Source organism: Mirounga angustirostris, unplaced genomic scaffold (genome assembly GCF_029215605.1).
Source record: "Mirounga angustirostris isolate CCGP_5_RB_7025 unplaced genomic scaffold, mMirAng1.0.hap1 SCAF_9, whole genome shotgun sequence".
Taxonomy (NCBI): domain Eukaryota; kingdom Metazoa; phylum Chordata; class Mammalia; order Carnivora; family Phocidae; genus Mirounga; species Mirounga angustirostris.
Window position 1 is genome coordinate 97,283,044 of NW_026991717.1, and position 19,623 is coordinate 97,302,666.

Consider the following 19,623-nt stretch of genomic DNA (forward strand, 5'->3'; position numbering starts at 1 on the left):
TCCTGATGATGTGCTACCTGCCTGTTCCAACTGTTTAACTTCAATAAAACCATAAGAGATAGTTACTGAGTTTGGCCAACTTTCCTAAGCCTATTCTCTTATAACTCACTTGATAAAGCCATGCAAATAAAGCCCTTTGAGAAGAGAAGAGTAATTGGTGAATAGGCTCTATTTTTTGTCTAGTTGGTGATTTATAGAGAAGAGAAGGAATCCCTTCGATTTTCTGGCTTTGCATCCAATCCCAAGAATAGAAATCTAGGGAGGTGAGAGCATCATGGGAAGACTCTTGATGTGACTTCAAGGAAGTGGCAATTTAAAAAGTTCTGACTGAGAGGATGGCCGTGGGAGACTAGCTGCTCATTCAAACCCACTCCACCACATGCTCCCTCCCACTTTGGCTTGCAATCATGCCTTCTGGGAATTTTCCTTGGATATACACCTGACTCTGCCTCTCAAGCAGAAATCACTCTCTGTTCTTACACCTGTGCCGTTGACTGTTCACTGTAGTTGTTGGTCATAGGCTTGTTATAGGGCCAGGAAAAAAAAAGTCTTGTGATTCATGATAAATAAAGCCAGTAACAGTGCGTATGGTGTTGGACATCCTACTCATTTAGTTGTCATCCATGTAAGAGAGGCACACACAACTGTCTGAGATCAGTCTCCTTATTGTAGCAGCACTCTGTGTACTCAACCATAGAGCCTCTGAAACTCTAGCAAGGAACATAATATGAGTAATAAATGTAGAAGGACAGTAATGCATCCCCCGAAAGGCCTTATGGGGGAGAGATGGGATGCATGTGTTACTACAATCTGCAACTGTGCTCACAGCCTCACCAATCTGTTACATTCTCACAAATAGCATTCTGGAATATCAAACTGAGCACAGAATTCTGGGCTTGCCTTGTGCAACCCTTCACATTGATTTGCAAAAAGTCAGGACGATGAATATTTTCAGTGGGCACTGCACTTTTGATCCAGAATCTCTCTGAACTTTTAATAAATCAACCTAATGGTAAATATTGGAAACCCATTACTCCAGTTCAGAAAAAGGCACTAAAGGTAAATAGTGTGCATTCGTCAACGATAACGAGCTTTATTTTATTTTGCGCTATTCCAGCCATGTTGAAACACTCACGGGAACGTGGCTGCCTTTTTCCAGGTTTGCATCCAAAGTTGCCTCACAGGATAAAGGTGGATTTTTTTGTCCTTCTCCAAGTGATTGCTTACTTCCTTCTCTCTTGGTACTCATTCTCTCCTGGATTCACATCCTTTTCTCACGATGTTGGTGTTGAGGCCAAGTGACTATCTCCTTACCATTTCCCACGATTAGGATGAAGAGGACACTTGGTTGTTGAATGGAAACCGACTTTCAAGAGAGGTAACTGGAAGGGCAAGAAGTTGAGAAAGAGGATTGTGAAATAATTTGTGGGCATAAAAAGATAGGAGAGATTTATAAGCGTTAGGTGTGAAAACTCAGCATGGTGAGGATGACGTGGATGAAGTAACTCAACAATATCACTCGGTGTGAGAGAAGCTGTAGAACAGGACAGTGGGTGGGCTCCGTGGCAGACCCGTCCACAGACCTGGTGTGGGGGTGCTGCGTCACGGGCCCTCTGTCTGCTAGCCAGAGCTGCTCCTGCTGGGCTAATAGATCTTACTGAACAAGCTATAATGTGATCTCACACCTGCTGTGACTCTGCTTTTCAAATAATAGTGTTTTAAATTTATGGGCTTATTGTGAAAAACAGAAAGTCACAGATTGGATTTATATCACCCATGAAGAAATTCTCCTTCACAAATACCCAGTGCGTCGCTGAGCTCCATTATCTCCGCCTTCCTGCGCAGTGGCTTTCCACATCTGCCACCTTTTCCCGTAGGCTGCCCTGTTGGCGTGACGCTCCCTGCACACGGATGACACGCCACCTGTCTTGTCACCTTTAATCCATCCCCTGCCTGAACTGCACGATCACTTTATAAATCCAGCAGAAGGTTCTTGTTTTATTCAAACCGGTATCAAAGAAAAATTATCCATGGGCAACCAAGCTGTTTTTCCTTTACTCCACTTGCTTTTGAAAGGCTTTATAAAATAATACCATGCATAATTTACAGTCATGAATTTCATTATGCTGGGGCAAGTCACCAGGTTGTTGTTTGGTTTATATAACTTTTTCCCTCACAGCATCAGTCAGATGCCTGACATAAACAGTTAACACCAACATGGCCCTTTTATTTCCTGTGTGAGTTTTGTCTGTCTTCCCTATGTACTTCTCAAGCACTTAAGACAAGTTCATGCTCCATCTGACCTTTTCATTGAACCCACAGAATCACTGCAGGTGATGTTTTCTCTGGTACTCTGAAATTTTAAGTGAGGTATTAGGTCCAGTGTCTGAGGCAGTCAACACAACCATGATGCTTGTTTGTTGGTTGGTTTTTAATTTCTATGGACTGTACGAAGATAAGCCTATCATCTCATTTGTATTTATCATTATATATAAAGGCATCACAGAGACAATAAGGTTTGCTTAACCTGCCCCTTTGATTCAGAGGATGAGTGTGTGGGGGTGGGGGTGGGGGTGTGTGTTTTAACATAAAGAGAAAATGTAGCATGGGAAGAATTTTTTACCACAGTCGTTTAGAAGGTAATGAGCTGTATGATTCCTTAACATAAGGGCAAACTACTCTGATGTGCTCTATTTTTACCACATCCTAAGATGGTTGTGTTGTAAACTGGGGTCATGGTATGTGGACTTCATTATCGCTGTTCCTCCCTTATAGCAAAATCATTACCCTGATCATTAGCATTCTCTCTCTCTGCTTGTAGATAACAATTTTAGCCCTGGACATATTTCTCAAGTTGCTTTTGGGTCTACGAAAGAATTTCTTTGCTTATGTATTTTATTTTATTTTATTTTATTTTATTTCATTTTATTTTTAAAGATTTTATTTATTTATTTGAGAGAGAAACAGAGAGAGAGAGCACAAGCAGGGGGAGGAGCAGAGGGACAAACAGACTCCCCACTGAGTAGGGAGCCCGATGCAGGACTCGATGCCAGGACCCTGGGATCATGACCTGACCCGAAGGCAGACACTTAACCAACTGAGCCACCCAGACACCCCTTTGCTTATGTATTTAAAAAATGTATTCTGCCTTCAGTGTTCTTTTTAACTAGCAAATATTTATTGGACATCCTATTTGTGAGGTCTAAAAGAGGCAGTGAGAGGGAAGGGACCCCTCTCTTCAAGGAATTTATTTAGTGGAAGTAGATGAGTTCATATGTGGATTAGAAGTGCGAATATGAGATTATTAAAAGGAGGCATTTTTAAGCCTCCCAATGAAATTTTTCTACTTCCTGTGAACAAGAACAAAAAAACATACACTGGTGGTAAATATGTCAAGGTGATGCATATTTAGTTAGATTTTGGTCCTATGAAAAGTATAAGGCTATGCATTCCATAACACATACTATCTGTCTATCTATCTATCTATCTATCTATCTATCTATCTATCTATCTATCTATTTATTTTTCATGCACGTTTATTTAGATCAGTGGCTTTTAAATACATTTTATCTTCTAAGGTAGCAAAGACTGGCTGATGTGAGTGGGAGGTAGGAGACTTACCCATTTACCTGTTTCTGCTGTCCCTTCTCTTCATGCAGTATCCTCAGAGCATAAACTGAAAGGCCCGGGTTCAGATCCGCAGATCTACAAAACTTTATCTTCCAACGTTGAATTATTACAACTGTGATCCATTTACACAAAGATGATTCAATACACATTGTAATCCACTGGTTGGTGTGTTGCTTAAGTAATCTTATCTCTAATGTATTTGCTCCCCCGACCCCTTCTAATCTAGGCCTTCCACCTCATTCAGTCTACTTGGTGTGTGAATTCTGCTCTGAGAATCGATGTTTTGGAGAGCATAACAACAATGATGCTTTCGTCTCTGGATCGTTAGTAATATTCTGCTGTAACCTACTCTTATTTCTTTGATCTTTGCTCTTTCTATACCCATTCTTTTACTTTTTAAACTTTTGTAGGGAGTCAAAAGCATTTACTGTCAGAAATAGGGTTCTTTTGCTGTTATGTTCAGATTGCTTGCTCTTCTCCAAACAGTTTGTGAGAAGACTCTAGCAGAGAGCTTGGCACAATGGCTAGCCCTTGATCCTAGCCAAATCTCATCCTAAATGGAAAGCTCCAGGTGGTGAGGTAAGTAGCCTCAGTGGGACTTGGAAGGTGAGAGGAAAGCATGGTTCAATTTTGAAGGGAATAAAGGTAGAATTGTTTTTTTTGTTTTAAATAAATGTATTTCATTCTACACTGTAGAAAATTTGGAATATACAAAGAAGTGGAGGAATAAAGAGATATAAAAATCATCCCACAAACAACTATTTTTACATTTTGGTTAGTTCTGAATGAGGGTGTGGAGGTCATGTGGCAGATTAACATGCCCAATAAAGTTTTGGCCGTGGTGGAGAAAAAGGTGAGATGTTTGTGATAGGAGTTTGAGACTCTTGCCAAATAGAGGACCAGGTAATGTGAGGCAAAGTTGGGAAGGAATTTAACATTTTAGTTTAGATGATCCATGGGCCCAAGATGTATAATGAAGGGCAGTATAGTCAGTGGAATGCCTGGGACTTTAAAGCCCAGGGCACTCAGCCAGTGATAAAGGAAGAATGAGGAGTTTGGGCAGAAGCAGCTGATTTGGAAGCAGGCTTGGGATCCATAACAGAAGTGTTTCCTCCATAGAATTTGTGTGGTCAGAAACAGGGGGGTTTAGATAAGTGTAAGACAATCTTATAAAAAGGCTGATTCTGGAGTCCAGAGAGAAAAGGCAGCTTTTTTCTTTGGTGGCCAAAAGTATGGCCTGGAAGGTAGCAAGATGGTGAAAACAAACAAAGAGGAATCCAAGGAATGGTGTCTACAGAAGGGCCTTCAGACTAGATACTCAGGGAGCCAGGAGAGGGGAGTCACTGTAGGATGCCCAATAATTTATTACCCAAATTGGGATACTCTTGAAAAGAGAAGGGGAGCTATGAATAATTGTACAGTAAAATCCAGGACTGTCCCACACAAACCAGATGGCCACCTCTTTTGTCATTAAGTATCTCAACCATACACAATGTGGAGCTTTACCACAGAGATTTTCTAGAACCACATTGGCTGTTTGACAATAACTACCTAATTTTTTTCCTAATAAATACGTGTGCCTTGGGTCAGGGTCTTCATTATTTTTCTTCTGAATTATTAGGAGAACCTCTAAACTGGCTTTCTGTCTCCATTCTATAAAATGGCATCTAAGCTGTTCTCTTCCGCTTTGTTACCAGAGGGATATTTCTAAATCCTTAGTCATTTCTTGCTCCTCTCTCCTTAAAATTTAGTACTTTGCATGGTTCTTGAGGTAAACTTTGAACTTAGCATGGCACACTGGTTCCTTCCAGTTGAGCTCATTGAGTCTCTGTTGAGATGTACGTTAGAGATGGGAGCCCTTTCTCGAGCCCCTCCTGCCTCATCCCTCCACATGTGTGCAGTGATGTTTTCCAGCACCTCCACACCTTGCTACAAGCTGTTCCCTCTTTCTGGCACAGCCTTCCACACACTTGACTCGTCCTACTTTTTTTTTTCCCCCAAAAAACTCAGCTTAAGTTTCACTTCTTTTTAGAAACATTTCCTGATTGTTCCCAGACTAAGAGCTTTTTATGTTCCCCTTCTTCACTCAAATATGTGCTAGTATATATTTTTGTTAGAATTCTGTTGCACTGGTTGTAATATTCTGTCTTCCCCTATAAGAATGTGTCTCTTTGATGGGCAGGATTGTGTCCTGTTCATGGTTTTTTTTCTTTCCTTGTATTATATCATCTAGCACTCTTCTAAATATTTCATTTAAAAAATGTGAACTTGAATGTATCATACTATTAATCTCTGGAGGATACCCTCTGCTTCAGATGAGTGTTTGTGTCCCTCCAAAATTCATACACTGCAGCCCTAACCCACAGTGTGATGGTATTTGGATGGTATGTGGAGGTCTTTGGAAGGTAATTAGGGTTAGAAGAGGCTGTAAGGGTTTGGCCCCCACAATGGGATTGGTACTTTCATAAGAAAAGACATCAGAGAGCTTGCTCTCTCTCCAAGAACATGCGCCAAGGAAGGGCCATGTGAGCATTCAGGGACAGGGTCCTCATGAGAAGTTGCCATGCTAACACCCTGATCTCAGACCTCAGCCTCCAAAACTGTGAGAAAATTACTTTCTGTTGTTTAAACCATCCAGTCTATGGTATTTTGTTATGGCAGCCAAGGGGACTCATAGACCTGCAGAGGAAGAACTTCCTATTTATTATTTTGTTTACTGTCTCTAAGTCAGATTTCTAGCTGTAAAAAACATTTCTTTTAGTTCCCTGGTAACTCAGCATTTAAAAACGTTTGTTTTTCCTTAATTAAAAAAAGTAGGGGTGGTTTAGTTGGTTAAGTGTCCAACTCTTGATTTGGGCTCAGGTCATGATCTCAGGGTTGTAAGCTTGAGCCCCATGTCGGCTGTGTAATGGGCGTGGAGCCTGCTTAAGATTCTCCCTCACTCTCTTTCTCTGCCCCTCCCTGCTCGCACATGCACGCATGTGCTCTCTCTCTCAAAAAAAGTAATACATTCTTAATGCACAAGAATTAGAACACACACACACACACACACACAAAGGGAAAAAATGACCCATAATACAGCACACAGAATCACCGTTAATATTTTAGTGTTTGGTTTTCTAATGTTATATACAACATAGTATACATATATATTATGTATGTATACATACATATAGATATTCCACAAAAATGCGATCATATACTTACGACTTTGGAGACTACCTTTGATACATAGTTCACATTTTCCTATGGCAATAATTATTCTTCTGCAACGTTATTTTGGCTACCCAATTTTCTATCAGATAAATACATAACTCAACTTTAGAAATACTTCTTGGTCTATTCTTTTCAGAGGTAATTACAATTTTATTAGTTTATTAGTTCCCCTAATCCAATAGTTTTTTCACTTCCACAAAGGTTATGTAGTTTCCTGTGGTTCAAGTATGGCAGTTTCTAGCAAGAATATTATGGAGAATTGTAAAAATTATTTATTTATTCATTCATTAATATATATTTATTATTTATTTTTTAAAAATATTTTATTTATTTATTTGACAGAGAGAGGGAGAGAGAGCGAGCACACAAGCAGGGGGAGTGGGAGAGGGAGAAGCAGCCTTCCTGCGGAGCAGGGAGCCGGATGTGGGGCTCGATCCCAGGACCCTGGGATCATGACCTGAGCCGAAGGCAGACGCTTAACTGACTGAGCCACACAGGCGCCCCTAATATATATTTATTAAATACCCACTGGGTAGTAGGTACTATGTCTGTATTTCTGGGGAGAAATTCAGTAGCATATAGCAAGAATCCTAAAAATATGCATGACCTTTGTTCCAGTTATTGTTCTTTTAGAAATTTGTTGTGAGGAAATATCATAGATGCACAGATAGATTTATGTTCATTGCAGCATGGAGAGCCAAAGAATGGATGTGACATAAATTTCCACCAGTGGAGAAATAGTTGAAATAATTGTGGCCCATCCATATGATAGAACATTTTCCAGCCCTTAGAAGTACTATTTTCAAATAGTATTTAAGGATGTGGCAATTGCTTAGAATAGAATGTTAAGTTAAAAAAAAGAGTTAAGGGCACCTGGGTGGCTCAGATGGTTAAGCGTCTGCCTTTGGCTCAGGTCATGATCCCAGGGTCCTGGGATCGAGTCCCACATCGGGCTCCCGGCTCAGTGGGGAGCCTGCTTCTCCCTCTGACCCTCGCCCCTCTCATGCTATTTTTCTCTCGCTCGCTCTCTAAAAAATAAATAAAATCTTTTTTAAAAAAAAAGAGTTAAAAAATTATGTGTACAGTATATGATTCCAGTTTTACACAAAACGAAACAAAAGTCTGTTCAGAGAAAATAAAACAGTAACAAAACAGCGATAGTATTTTCTCTAATACCTGGATTCTTGGTAATTTTTACTTTTCCCCTATCATTCTCTGTATTTTCCAGAGTATCTATGGAAAACACATATTACTTTTGTGATTAAAAATGTTTTAAGCAGTTAAAAACATTCGGGATAGTTTATTCATTTCAGAGAAATAGAGCATCTTTAACTGGAATCGTTTCATTTTGGTACAATGAAATGCTTCAAAAACAGATGGAAGATTCATCTTTTTTTTTTTTAAAGATTTTATTTATTTATTTGAGAGAGAGAATGAGACAGAGAGAAAGCATGAGAGGGGGGAGGATCAGAGGGAGAAGCAGACTCCCCACTGAGCAAGGAGCCCGATGCGGGACTCGATCCCGGGACTCCAGGATCATGATCTGAGCCGAAGGCAGTTGCTTAACCAACTGAGCCACCCAGGTGCCCTGGAAGATTCATCTTTATGGTGATGCCAAAAAGTTCTGGGAGTGTTTTTGTTGAAGGGGAAATACACCAAAGAACCAGGGGAGGCATCACCAATATACCCTATACACTAATCTTTCACCACCCCCCTTAAAAGCCACTCTCCTGGGGCACTTTGTCTGCACCCTACCCAAGCACCCCAAATACATCTAATCTAGCCAGTGACCACACTGCATTGCAATTATGTTTCTTTTCCCTCCAGGGTTTTTCAGAGCCTAGCATGGTATCTGGTTTATAACACTCAGTAAAATGTAGAATGAAGAAATGAATGACTCATCAAATGCCAGTATTGCCCACTCATTGTGTGAAACCCAGAGCCAGTATGTGGGACTTGATGGAGTGATACCAGCTTTACTCAAGAGGAGCAACTCAAGTCAGGATATGGGATGGTCTGTGTCATTACAACCTCAGTGAATAATTTTCATTCCTTCCTCTTATCTTGCTGTCCCAGGCTCTTGCATTACCTATATTAGCCTTCACATTTCTGAAGTGAGAACTATTCATCAGAAAGGAGACTGTCTGCTTTGTGGGTCAACTTCCTGCATTATTTGTTCTTGAGTTCTGCAGTAGAGTGGTCCATGTCCACACGCTGAACTATCTTTTCCAAGCGGGCTGGGGGAGGCTGCTGGGGTCCTCTGACCTCAAAAGCCTAATCAAAGAGCAGTCATATAGTAAAGACATTGGGGAGAGGGACTATTGACCGATGCCTTTCTTTATGTGGCAGCACAAAAAGATGGGGGTCTGGGCTGCAAGTAGAAGTCTTGCTAATAAGCAACCAGCCCTCTGGCTGCTTTCGTTGTCATGTGAAGGAATTGAAGTCAATGAGCAGATGGTTAGAGCACAGGCCTCTTTCTGTTAACTTCAAATTCCATTCCTATGGTGTAGGACTGATTAATAGGATGTGGGTCACATTCTGGCTCCTAAAGCCCTGCCCACAATTCCTCTGGATTCAGTGGGAACTGTGGATTCATAGCTGCGGGCAGTTGGGTTTCCTTAGATGAAGAGTATAGAGTATATGGTGTGTATCTGTTGCAGAGAGAGAGAGAGACTGAGACAGAGAGAGAGGTTGAGACTGAGAAATGCTGAGTATTGGTCTTTTCCAAGAGAAAAGACTAAAGGCATGCCTGTGTGTTTGGGGATAGCCCTGTCTTTGCTGTTATGAATCACTCTACTAATAGAAGGAAATAAGAACGCTCAATCTGTCATGGATCCCATTTAATATTCATGCCCAAATAAACTGAGTTCTTGCCCTAATTGGCTCACTAACTGTTATTTTTCAGCCTCCGGGAAGGGATGATCCCCATGTCATCTCTTCCAGATATTTGAAGAGAAGAGGGTGAGAGCAGAGAAAATGAAAAGACCGAATCTGCCTTGCAAAGAGGGGAATTAATGTCACTACCCTTTATCCCAGGATTACTTTGTGGCCAATGGCTCATCTTGGTTTTCTGAAGTGCACCCCCTCTTATTAACGAAGGCCATTTAAGGTCACCATGATCGGCCTTCATCTCCCGAGTGTCTCTCCCGGCCCAGCCAGGGCACGTCTCAACTTCTATTTTGTCTCCTGATAAGGCTGCCTGTTCTGCGTGGGAACCTGAAAGACTCTTCTATTTCATATTCCGTTTTACAGACTGTTGCCAAAAAGCCATTTACATTGTCCAGACACGGAAATGAATGCGTTTTCTGTTTTCTCTAGGAGCTCTTCATGGAGGGTAGCAGAGAATTCAACTTTATGATTTGGAAAGATCAAGCTGACGGTAGGTGTGTTTTGCAGGGCCTGTAAAACTGTGTCCCCAGGCGGTCACCCCAGCCCCACCTCTCGGTGACTCTTAGTGCCAAGAACTTGCTCTTTCACTTTGTGTAACTTGAAAATAAATTTTCATATCCTATAGGGCTAATGCTTGTGCCTCGTTCTTCTTCTTTAAAATTGTTTTAGGTATTCTTGTTCCTGTGATTTTTTTATATTAATTTTAGAATCATATTGTCATATTCCAATCAAAATTATTTTAGGGTTTGACTGCACTTTTACTGAAGGTATAGATTAATTTGGAGAGAGTTATCCCTATAGGTTATTAAGTCCTGTCACAATGACATATCTCTCCATTTATTTGGTCTTCTTTCACATCTTTCAGGAAAGTTTAAGTTCTCCAATAAAAGTCTCGCACATGTTATTCCAGTACACGACTCAGTGCCTGGATACTCAAACTTTTATTGAGTGAATATATTTTTGTGGATATTATGAATAGAATAAGAGTTCAAAAATTTTTTTATTCATCTTTTATCTAGGAGTCTTTCTGAAGCATCTTTTTCAATTCTAATATTGGAGATTTTCTTGGATTTTCTATGTATATAATAATATAGTCTGAAAATCAGTTCTTTTTTCTTTCCAATCCTTATGCATTTCATTTGTCTTAATGACCTATTTTACTTGATATGGTTTCCAGTTCAATACTGAATAGAAACAGGGATGGAGGAAGTCTGTGTCTTTTCAGGAATGTAATGGGAAATCAAAGTCTCACCATAAAATATATGCTTTTATTGGATGCTCTTTATCAAATTCAGGAAGTTCCCCTTCTATTCCTAATTTTCTTTTCTTTCTTTTTTTTTTTTCCTAAGATTTTATTTATTTGAGAGAGAGAGAGAGGAAGGGAGGAATGGCACAGAGGGAGAGAGGGAGAAGCAGACTCCCCGCTGAGCAGGGAGCTCCATGTCGGGCTTGCTCCCAGGACCCTGAGATCATGACCTGAACCAAAGGCAGATGCATGACCGACTGAGCTACCCAGGCACCCCAGTCCTAATTTTCTAAATGTTTTCTTATTCTTAAAATCATGGGTGGGTTTCCAGTTTTATTAAGTATGTTTAAAGAATAAAAATTGCGTGGGACGCCTGGGTGGCTCAGTTGGTTAATCGTCTGCCTTCTGCCCAGGTCATGATCCCAGGGTCCTGGGATCAAGCCCCACATCGGGCTCCTTGCTCAGCGGGGAAACTGTTTCCCCCTCTGCCTGCCGCTCTCCCTGCTTGTGCTCTCTCTCTCTCTCTCTTAAATAAAACCTTAAAAAAAATATGGGGCGCCTGGGTGGCTCAGTCGGTTAAGCGTCTGCCTTCGGCTCAGGTCATGATCCCGGAGTCCCGGGATCGAGTCCCGCATCGGGCTCCCTGCTCAGCGGGGAGTCTGCTTCTCCCTCTGACCCTCCCCCCTCTCATGCTCTCTCTCTCTCTCTCATTCTCTCTCTCAAATAAATAAAAAATCTTAAAAAAAAAAATAAAACCTTAAAAAAAATAAAAATAAAAATTGCTTGACTAGATGTGCTAATACTTATTTTCTGCACCTATGTTCATTTGGTGTTCATGCTTTAGTATTTGCTTACTGGAACACAGATACAAACAGGAGGGAATATAGCATGATGGTTAAGACTGCAGGCTGTGCATTGAGAGTGTGCTAGGTTTGAGCTCTTGTTCTATCACTTCCTGACTCTTAACTTAGGCAAGTTAGGCAAACTCTCTGTTCTACCTCTTCTCCAAATGGAGTTAACAAGTAACACCTACTACATAGATATTAAACGAAATAATCAAGTAAAGCTTTTACAGATTTTATTTATTTATTTTAGAGAGAGAGAGTGAGAGAGCCTGAGTGAGTGGAAGGGCAGAGGGGGAAGGAGAGGGACAAGCAGGCTCCACACTGAGTGCAGTGGAGAGCCCAATGCTGGGCTCAGTCTCAGGATCCTGAGAACAGGCCCTGAGCCAAGATCAAGAGTTCCAAGTTCAGCTGACTGAGCCCTCCAGGTGACCCTCAAGTAAAGGTTTTAGAATAGTTCCCAGTGCTTTGTGAACATTCACTGTATGTCAACTGCTATTCTGCTTCCCATTGCTATTATTCCTTAGATGCTCTATGTGTAGTTTCAGTATCAAGATTATGATAGTATCTAAAGGGAGACTGAGAAATTTCTCTTTTATTTTACTTTTCAATATAGTTTATATAGGATTAGGATATATGTTCACTGGAACTTTGGTGATAAAAATCATAAATAAAATTAAAAATCATCTGGCCTGGTAATGTATATGGATATATTTTTTGCTGTTTAAAAAATACATAGATATATTTAAACTTCTTATTTCTTGTTGAGACAATATAGACAAATTTGTCTAAAAATTGTAAATTTAGTTCTCAAAATTTGGATTTATAGCATTCACTTAGGTCATTTCTTCAATTTCTATTACACCTGAAATAATTATCCTTTCTACTTCTAACCTTGATTAATTTGTGCCGTCTCTTTTTCCAGACCAGTCTTATCAGAAAATAGTCTATTTGATTTGTCATTTCAGAAAAACTTAGTTTTTCATTCCTTTCTATTTCTTCCTGTTGTCTTTATTGTATCCATTCATCTTTCTTTGAGTTTTATCTTTCCTTTTTCTGACTTCTTGAATGCTTAGCTCATCATATATATATATACATATATATATTCAAGTTGTTATATATATTAGCTAATATATATATAAGATATATAATATATATATATTAGCAAGTTATGCTAGTGATTTCTACCGTGACTTCTTATTTAACTCAAACTATTGGGATATATGTTTTGTTCCACTTTTTCAAAGGTATGTCTTTCTGCTGCATTTTGGGGATTCAGGATTCTGTATTGCCTTTAGGTCAATGTTGATAATTATAATTTGAATCTTCTGTGTCTTACCAATTTTTGGTCTGGGTGATTTATCACTTTCTGGGAAGGCATATTGGAATTGCCCCCTATGATTTTTCTTTTTATTCCTGGAATTTTGTAGCTTTTGGCTTTATATATTTTGAGATCATATTGTTCAGCACAACAGAATCAGGCTCATTCTATCTCCCTCCCACCCCCCAAAATTCCTTTTCATTTAGTTTGTTTATGAATAACTCTATTTGCCTTAAATTCTATTTTGCCTGATACTAATAGGGCTTCACTGGCTTTTTGCAGTTACTATTCACCTGATATATGTTTTTTTTCATCTATTACAAATATCATACAGTTGGAATTTTAGAAGTGCCAGACTGAGACTATAACCAGTGGTTTTAATGTTTTTTTCATTTATTACTGATATATTTGGAATTTTTTCTTCCATCTAATTTTCTGTTTTTGTGTTACTCTCCTTTCTCTTTGCTATTCTTTTCACTCTTTTTGTCCTTACATTTGATTTTTTATTTATTTTCTCTCCGCCTTTTCTAACTTGGAAGTTATATTTTTTGTTTCTGTTGGTGGTAATCTTTAAATTTTTGCCATCAATACCTAAGTATAAAGTGAATATTTCCCAGTGTAAGGACTTCCACTTTTTCCCCCCATTTTTTTAATTGGGGAAAGATACACATAAGATACACATAATGTAAAATTTACCATCTTAACTATTTTTTTCTCCCTAGAATATTTTATTTTTTATTCTTTTTTTAACATTTTTTAATTTAAATTCAATTAATTAACATATAATGTGTTATTAGTTTCAGGGGTACAGGACTGTGAGTCATCAGTCTTATACAATACCCAGTGCTCATTACATCACGTGCCCTCCTTAATGTTCATCACCCAGTTATCCCATCCCCTCCACCCCCTCCCCTCCAGCAACCCTCAGTTTGTTTCCTATGATTAAGAGTCTCTTATGGTTTGTCTCCCTTTCTGATTTGATCTTGTTTTATTTTTCCCTCCCTTCCCTGATGATCCTCTGTTTTGTTTCTTTATTTTATTTTATTTAAATTCAATTAATTAACATATAATGATTTATTGGTTTCAGAGGTAAAGGTCAGTGATTCATTAGTCTTATATAACACCCAGTGCTCATTACATCACGTGCCCTCCTTAATGTCCATCACCCAGTGACCTCATCCCCCTACCCCGTCCCCTCCGGCAACCCTCAGTTTGTTTCTTATGATTAAGAGTCTCTTATGGTTTGTCGCCCTCTCGGTTTTGCCTTGTTTTATTTTTTTCCTCCTATTTTTAAGTGTACAGTTCAGTGGTATTAAATACATTCATAATGTGCTGCCATCACCACCATCCATGTCCAGGATGGACACATCTTGTCGAACTGAAGTCTGTATTCATTAAACAACTCTCCCAGCCTCCCCACCCCCTGGCAGCCAGCTTGCTACTTTCTGTCTAGATGATTTTCCCTACTCTCAGGACCCCATGGAAGTGGAATGACAACGTATTTGTCATTCTGTGGCTGGCTTTTTTCACTTAGCAGAGTGAGGAGCTCCCACTTTTCAAACTCTGCTCTTCTCCCGTTTTCATGTTCGTGGTGCCTACTATTTTCTTTTGTCTTGTTTCCAACTTCCTGTTTCTTCATATTATTATTGTTTTCTTTATAGGCAAATTTACTTAGATTGATTACTCTAGATACTGACATTGGTACTCATTATTGCATCCAGCATCTTCTCCTTTGCTTTGGACTACATTTCTTTCTTATGAGCTATGGTTTTAGCAGGTATTTCAGTGAGGGTCTCTGAGTGGTAAATGCTTCCTTGTCTTTGTCCACACATGTTTTTATTCTGCTCACTCTTTTTTGAGTTTTGGGTTGGTCAGGTGTAGGATTCTAGGTTGACAGTTATTTTCTCACAGTGGTATGAAAATACTGTTTCATTTTCCTGTGGAATATGCTGTTGGTAGTAGGAAGCTGGCTGCCAACCTGCCTGTCATTCTCTTCTAGGTAATTTGTCTCTTCTCTGCTCAGAAGGTTTTCTACCGATTTTGATGTTCTGCAGTTTTACCACAATGTGTCTCCTGGTAGATTTATTTTTATTTATCTTCTTCAGCATTTGGGTAGTTTTTCATTCTCAGGAATTAAACATTCAGTTCTGAAAAAAAAATCTTAAGCATTGTCTTTTCAAATCCTGCTTTACCTTTATTCTGGCTTTTCTCTCTTTCTGGAGATATATTTTGGACTTTCACATTCTAGTGTTCATATCGCTGAACTGATTTCACATTTCCTATCTTTTTATCCTCTCTGTACCATATTCTGCATGATTTCTTTAGATTTATTTCCCATTTATCTTATACTCTCTTCAACTCTATTAAATCTGCCGTATCTCTTGAGATTTTCATTTTTAACACTGTATTTTTCATTCCTAAAATTTCTATTAAAAAAATCTGTCCTTTGGGTGCCTGGGTGGCTCAATCAGTTAAGCGTCTGCCTTCGGCTCAGGTCATGATCCCAGGGTCCTGGGCTTGAGCCCCATATCAGGTTCCCTGCTCAGCGGGGAGCCTGCTTCTCCCTCTTCCCCTGCCCCTCTCTCCCTTGCTTATTCTTTTAAAAAGAATAAAATCTTTTTAAAAAATCTGTCCTTTTTCATACTTTTATTTTTGATTCCCATTCTTATAAAAAGTATCTTAATCATTTTAAATATACTAATTTTGTAGTCTGTGTCAGAAACTTGGAATGATAATTGCCCCACATATTACATCCACTGGCATTCCCTCTTAGTGATTTATTCATTTGTTTTGTGGATTTTAGTACTTTATTTTGAGCTCTCTATCAGCAGGGTTTTTGTTTTTTCTTGTGGGACTTCTGTGTCCCCACTTGGTTTAAGCACCCCTACAAGGACTAGCTGAAGTATGGTTTCCAGAAAGTTATGTATTTTTTGCAATGGAGGACATAGTAGTAGCAGAAGGACAAGTCCCAAGTGAGAGAGGACAAAATTGATAGAGTCGGATCCTGGACAAGGTGAGAAGCTGGAAGATGAGGAGCCTAGGCATAACTTTATAGAAAGGAAGAGGAATACCTCTTTCTTTGAAATAGGAGAGAAGGCAAAACTGTAGTAAAAAATACAGGGGAATTTTGAGTAAAGCAATGACCTTCTAATCTTCTCAGAATAATAAATAAGTTTGTCTTTCAAGTAAAGGCAGTCACATGTGTCTGAGGAGACCAATGTTGTTAGAAGTGGTATATGGAGACAGGAAAAGTTAATGAAAAAGGTTGTCAGTAGGGAGTGAAGACCCAGCCAGGATTTAGAGAGAATGGGCACATGGGATGCAACCTATACTTTGGTGTTTTGTCCCACATCACTTGGCAGCTATAGAATGGGGAGGAGGAAAAGTGAGAGTACCCCAGATTTGATGAGTGGAAATCTGGCCACTCAAGAGGTAGCTTGCGAGAGAGTAATTCTGAGGTTCAGGGGAAAATCCTGCTTAAGTCCTTTCTGATAGGTCCAGGCTGGGAAGGGGGCAGATGAAGCCAGAAGGACACTGATGGATGAGGACACAAGAGAAGGATCTAGAGAATGGAGGCCCAGAGGAGGTGAGGACAGTTTTAGTAGGAATTAGAGAACTGTAGGGTGAGAAATAAAGGAGGTTTAGGTCAGAAAAAGGAATTTTTCAACTTGAGTACCTTGGTGATAGAATAGTGCCCAGTGCTGAGCATATCAATTTTTTGTGGATTGTTTATTTACCACATACTTGATATCTGGAGGAAAAGTTAGTTGCTCTGAACTTCAGCATAGCAGTTTCTCAATTTCAATTCTCCTTCTTCTTCTTTGTTTTTTTTTTTTTTTAAGTAGGCTCCATGACCCTGAGATCAAGACCTGAGCTGAGATGAAGAGTCAGAAGCTTAAACCACTGAGCCACGCGGGCGCCCCTCAATTCCTTCTCTAAAAAGTGGAAATAACCAACCTTGCAGAAGTATTATCATACATTTTATTTTATGATTTTTACTTTTTGGCACCACAATCTCTTTATTATGTTTTCCATTGTGCCCAGGCTCTGGGAGCACTAGCTCCTTAAGGAGTGAAGGCTGAGCCATGGGGAGGAGCATGCGCCTGTAGGGATGGGAAGACAGGGCCTGGTGATGTTCTACCTCAGCTTATTGTCAGGTTACCTGCTGCAGGAAGGGCATGAGGGACCAGAGGACACTGGATCCTTCAGTTAGCTGAGTGTTCTCAGAGCCCCATTCTTCATAAGCCTGTGTTTGGCTGGGAGACAGATCAAGGGCCATCTCTTCAAGGAGGCTAAACCTGAAGGCCTTTGTTTGATGTTCTCATCTATGGTCATGCCAACCCATGCTACACAAACTGGAACATGACTGGACTTCTTAATCACTGGCCCAGACCAGATGTGACACCCTCTCCTCAATCTGGGTCATCAGGGCCTGTGGCCCAAAGGGAAGAGGGTGTTCCTTAGTGCTAGTTGGGTCTAGTGGAAATTCTGTCACCTGTTTATTTTCTTTCCTTTCAAGGTTGCCAAAAGCAGTGGCGGCAGGAAAGCAACAGTCCCACCCCACCCCAGGACTGAGCTATAGTGCATTAATATTTTGATGCATTAATATTTTCCATTCTCCATCCTTTTATCCTGCATTTTAAGAAAAGGTCCATATTGGGCGCTCATCAATTTACAAAAATCTCCAAGGGTTTTGTCTAAAACCTTCATAGGCTTTGAATCCTGCTTCTTCAAGTGCTTGCCCATAATTCCTGGAATGTCTGCTTTTGGATTGAGCTCTTGGTGTGCAGCCGAGAATGCAGCTGAGGGCAGCCCAACCCCTGCTCCTGTCAGCCAGCCAGGACTTATATTTTCCTCAGTGAGCCAGCTGCTGCCTCTGCAGCAGCCTTTGGGGAGTTTGTCCAGAGTGGTGATTGTCCTCCATGGCACTGTGGCTTGGCCATTGTCAGTGCCAACTGTGGTCGCATCGGCTCTCCTTTTCCATAAGGCATAGTGGCTGGTTTGGTGCTTTACCAAACTGCAGTGGGCTTTGTGGGTCTCTGTCAGCATTTCTTCCCTGTTGCCTTCTTGGTCTCAGTTGTTCCTAGGAGGGAGCAGAACTTTGTCCTGAGTCATCACTGGCTGCGATGTGGGAAGTCAGAACAGCTTTGAACTTTTTCTTGTTCATTTGTGATCCCTACTTTACCGCGCCCCCCCCCCCCCCCCCCCCCCCGCCAACCTGGAGCTCCGAGGGTGTCTTGAGGGAGAAGATTCATAGGAAAGACTTGATTTCATGGGGAAAATTCCCTGGGATGGGACATAACTCCTCCCAGTCCAGTCTTTCCACCCCCTGGGAGGGGGTCCATTCACTGGGCCATCTCACCGGGACTTGCTTTGAGGTCTACGTAACTGCGAAAAATGCAGGAAATGCAATGATGGGTTTGCATTCATTCTCCAAAAAGTGCTTATTTGTGACTGGCCTACTTAGGAAAATGTAGTGGAAAAAGAAGGAAAGTTTTGATGCAGAAAGAAAAATCAGGTAGTGGAAGGTAGAAATAGAGGACCACAATGAAAGATTAAGTAGATGGGCCGTGTCAGCTCTAAAATGTCCTAGGATGGTGCTCCTCCTGGTTCTGTCCTGGATTTCCCATTTCTGCTGATATTTCTAAGTCATAAGTCAAGGGGACCTATTTGAAGAGCCTTATGACTATGCTGGAATGTGAATGTTGGGGAAACCCTCTGGGTGAAGTAAGGCATGTAGGTGCTGGAGGTGGGCAGGGCATGAGGGGAACAACAGAGAGGGGTGTTGAATAGAGTGGCCATGCCCGTGGAGCCCAAGGTCTCTCCTTTTTAGAAGAAACTTTGGAGTTTAGCCAGTAAAGGACAGCCCCAATGAGTCACTTCTGCACAGCTAGGGTGGGAAATTGCTACTTTTTGTTCTCTTAGGATTCCAAAAGTCTATAGAAGATGTGCAGTCATAGATCTTTCTTATTCCCTTTTACTTTTTTTTTTCTTAAGCTTCACAGTTAACAACTTCCCTATTCTCCCTCAGGAGGATCAAATCTTTTTTTTTTTTCTCATTGGGCCTACAATAATCCTGAGTACTGTCAAGGTAGTTTTCAGATGAGGAAGCTGTGTATTGCCCCAAATCTTACCTCAAAGGTCAGCTTTTCCCCAAATTTAGAACCAATCCCTGATCAACTGCTTCATATTTTTAGAGTAGGCATGGCTTCACTTTTGTGCATGCCTGAACATTTGACATTGATGTTTATCTAAAGGGCTCTCCCTCTGGAGCCCCTGAAGGACTGTTCCTGCTTGCCTGATGCCAGAGTGTTTGGGCTGTGACTATGCAGCATGCTAATCGCTAGACCTCCATAGTTTTATTCAATTTTTACATCCCTATGAAGTAGGCATTATCATTAATCTCATTTTATAGAGGAATAAAATGAAATCAGAAGAGTTACGTAAGGCAACCCCAAGTAATGCTGTTTAGGATTTGA

General features: G+C 40.4%; 1 long non-coding RNA gene across 1 annotated transcript in view; it reads left to right on the forward strand.

Moving 5' to 3' along the window:
- Positions 1–19,623, forward strand: part of LOC135361481 (uncharacterized) — a 59,778-nt gene that overhangs the window by 7,476 nt on the left and 32,679 nt on the right. The window contains exon 3 of the long non-coding RNA XR_010404760.1: positions 10,165–10,225. This is a non-coding gene — a long non-coding RNA (uncharacterized LOC135361481). The remainder of the gene's footprint in view (positions 1–10,164; positions 10,226–19,623) is intronic.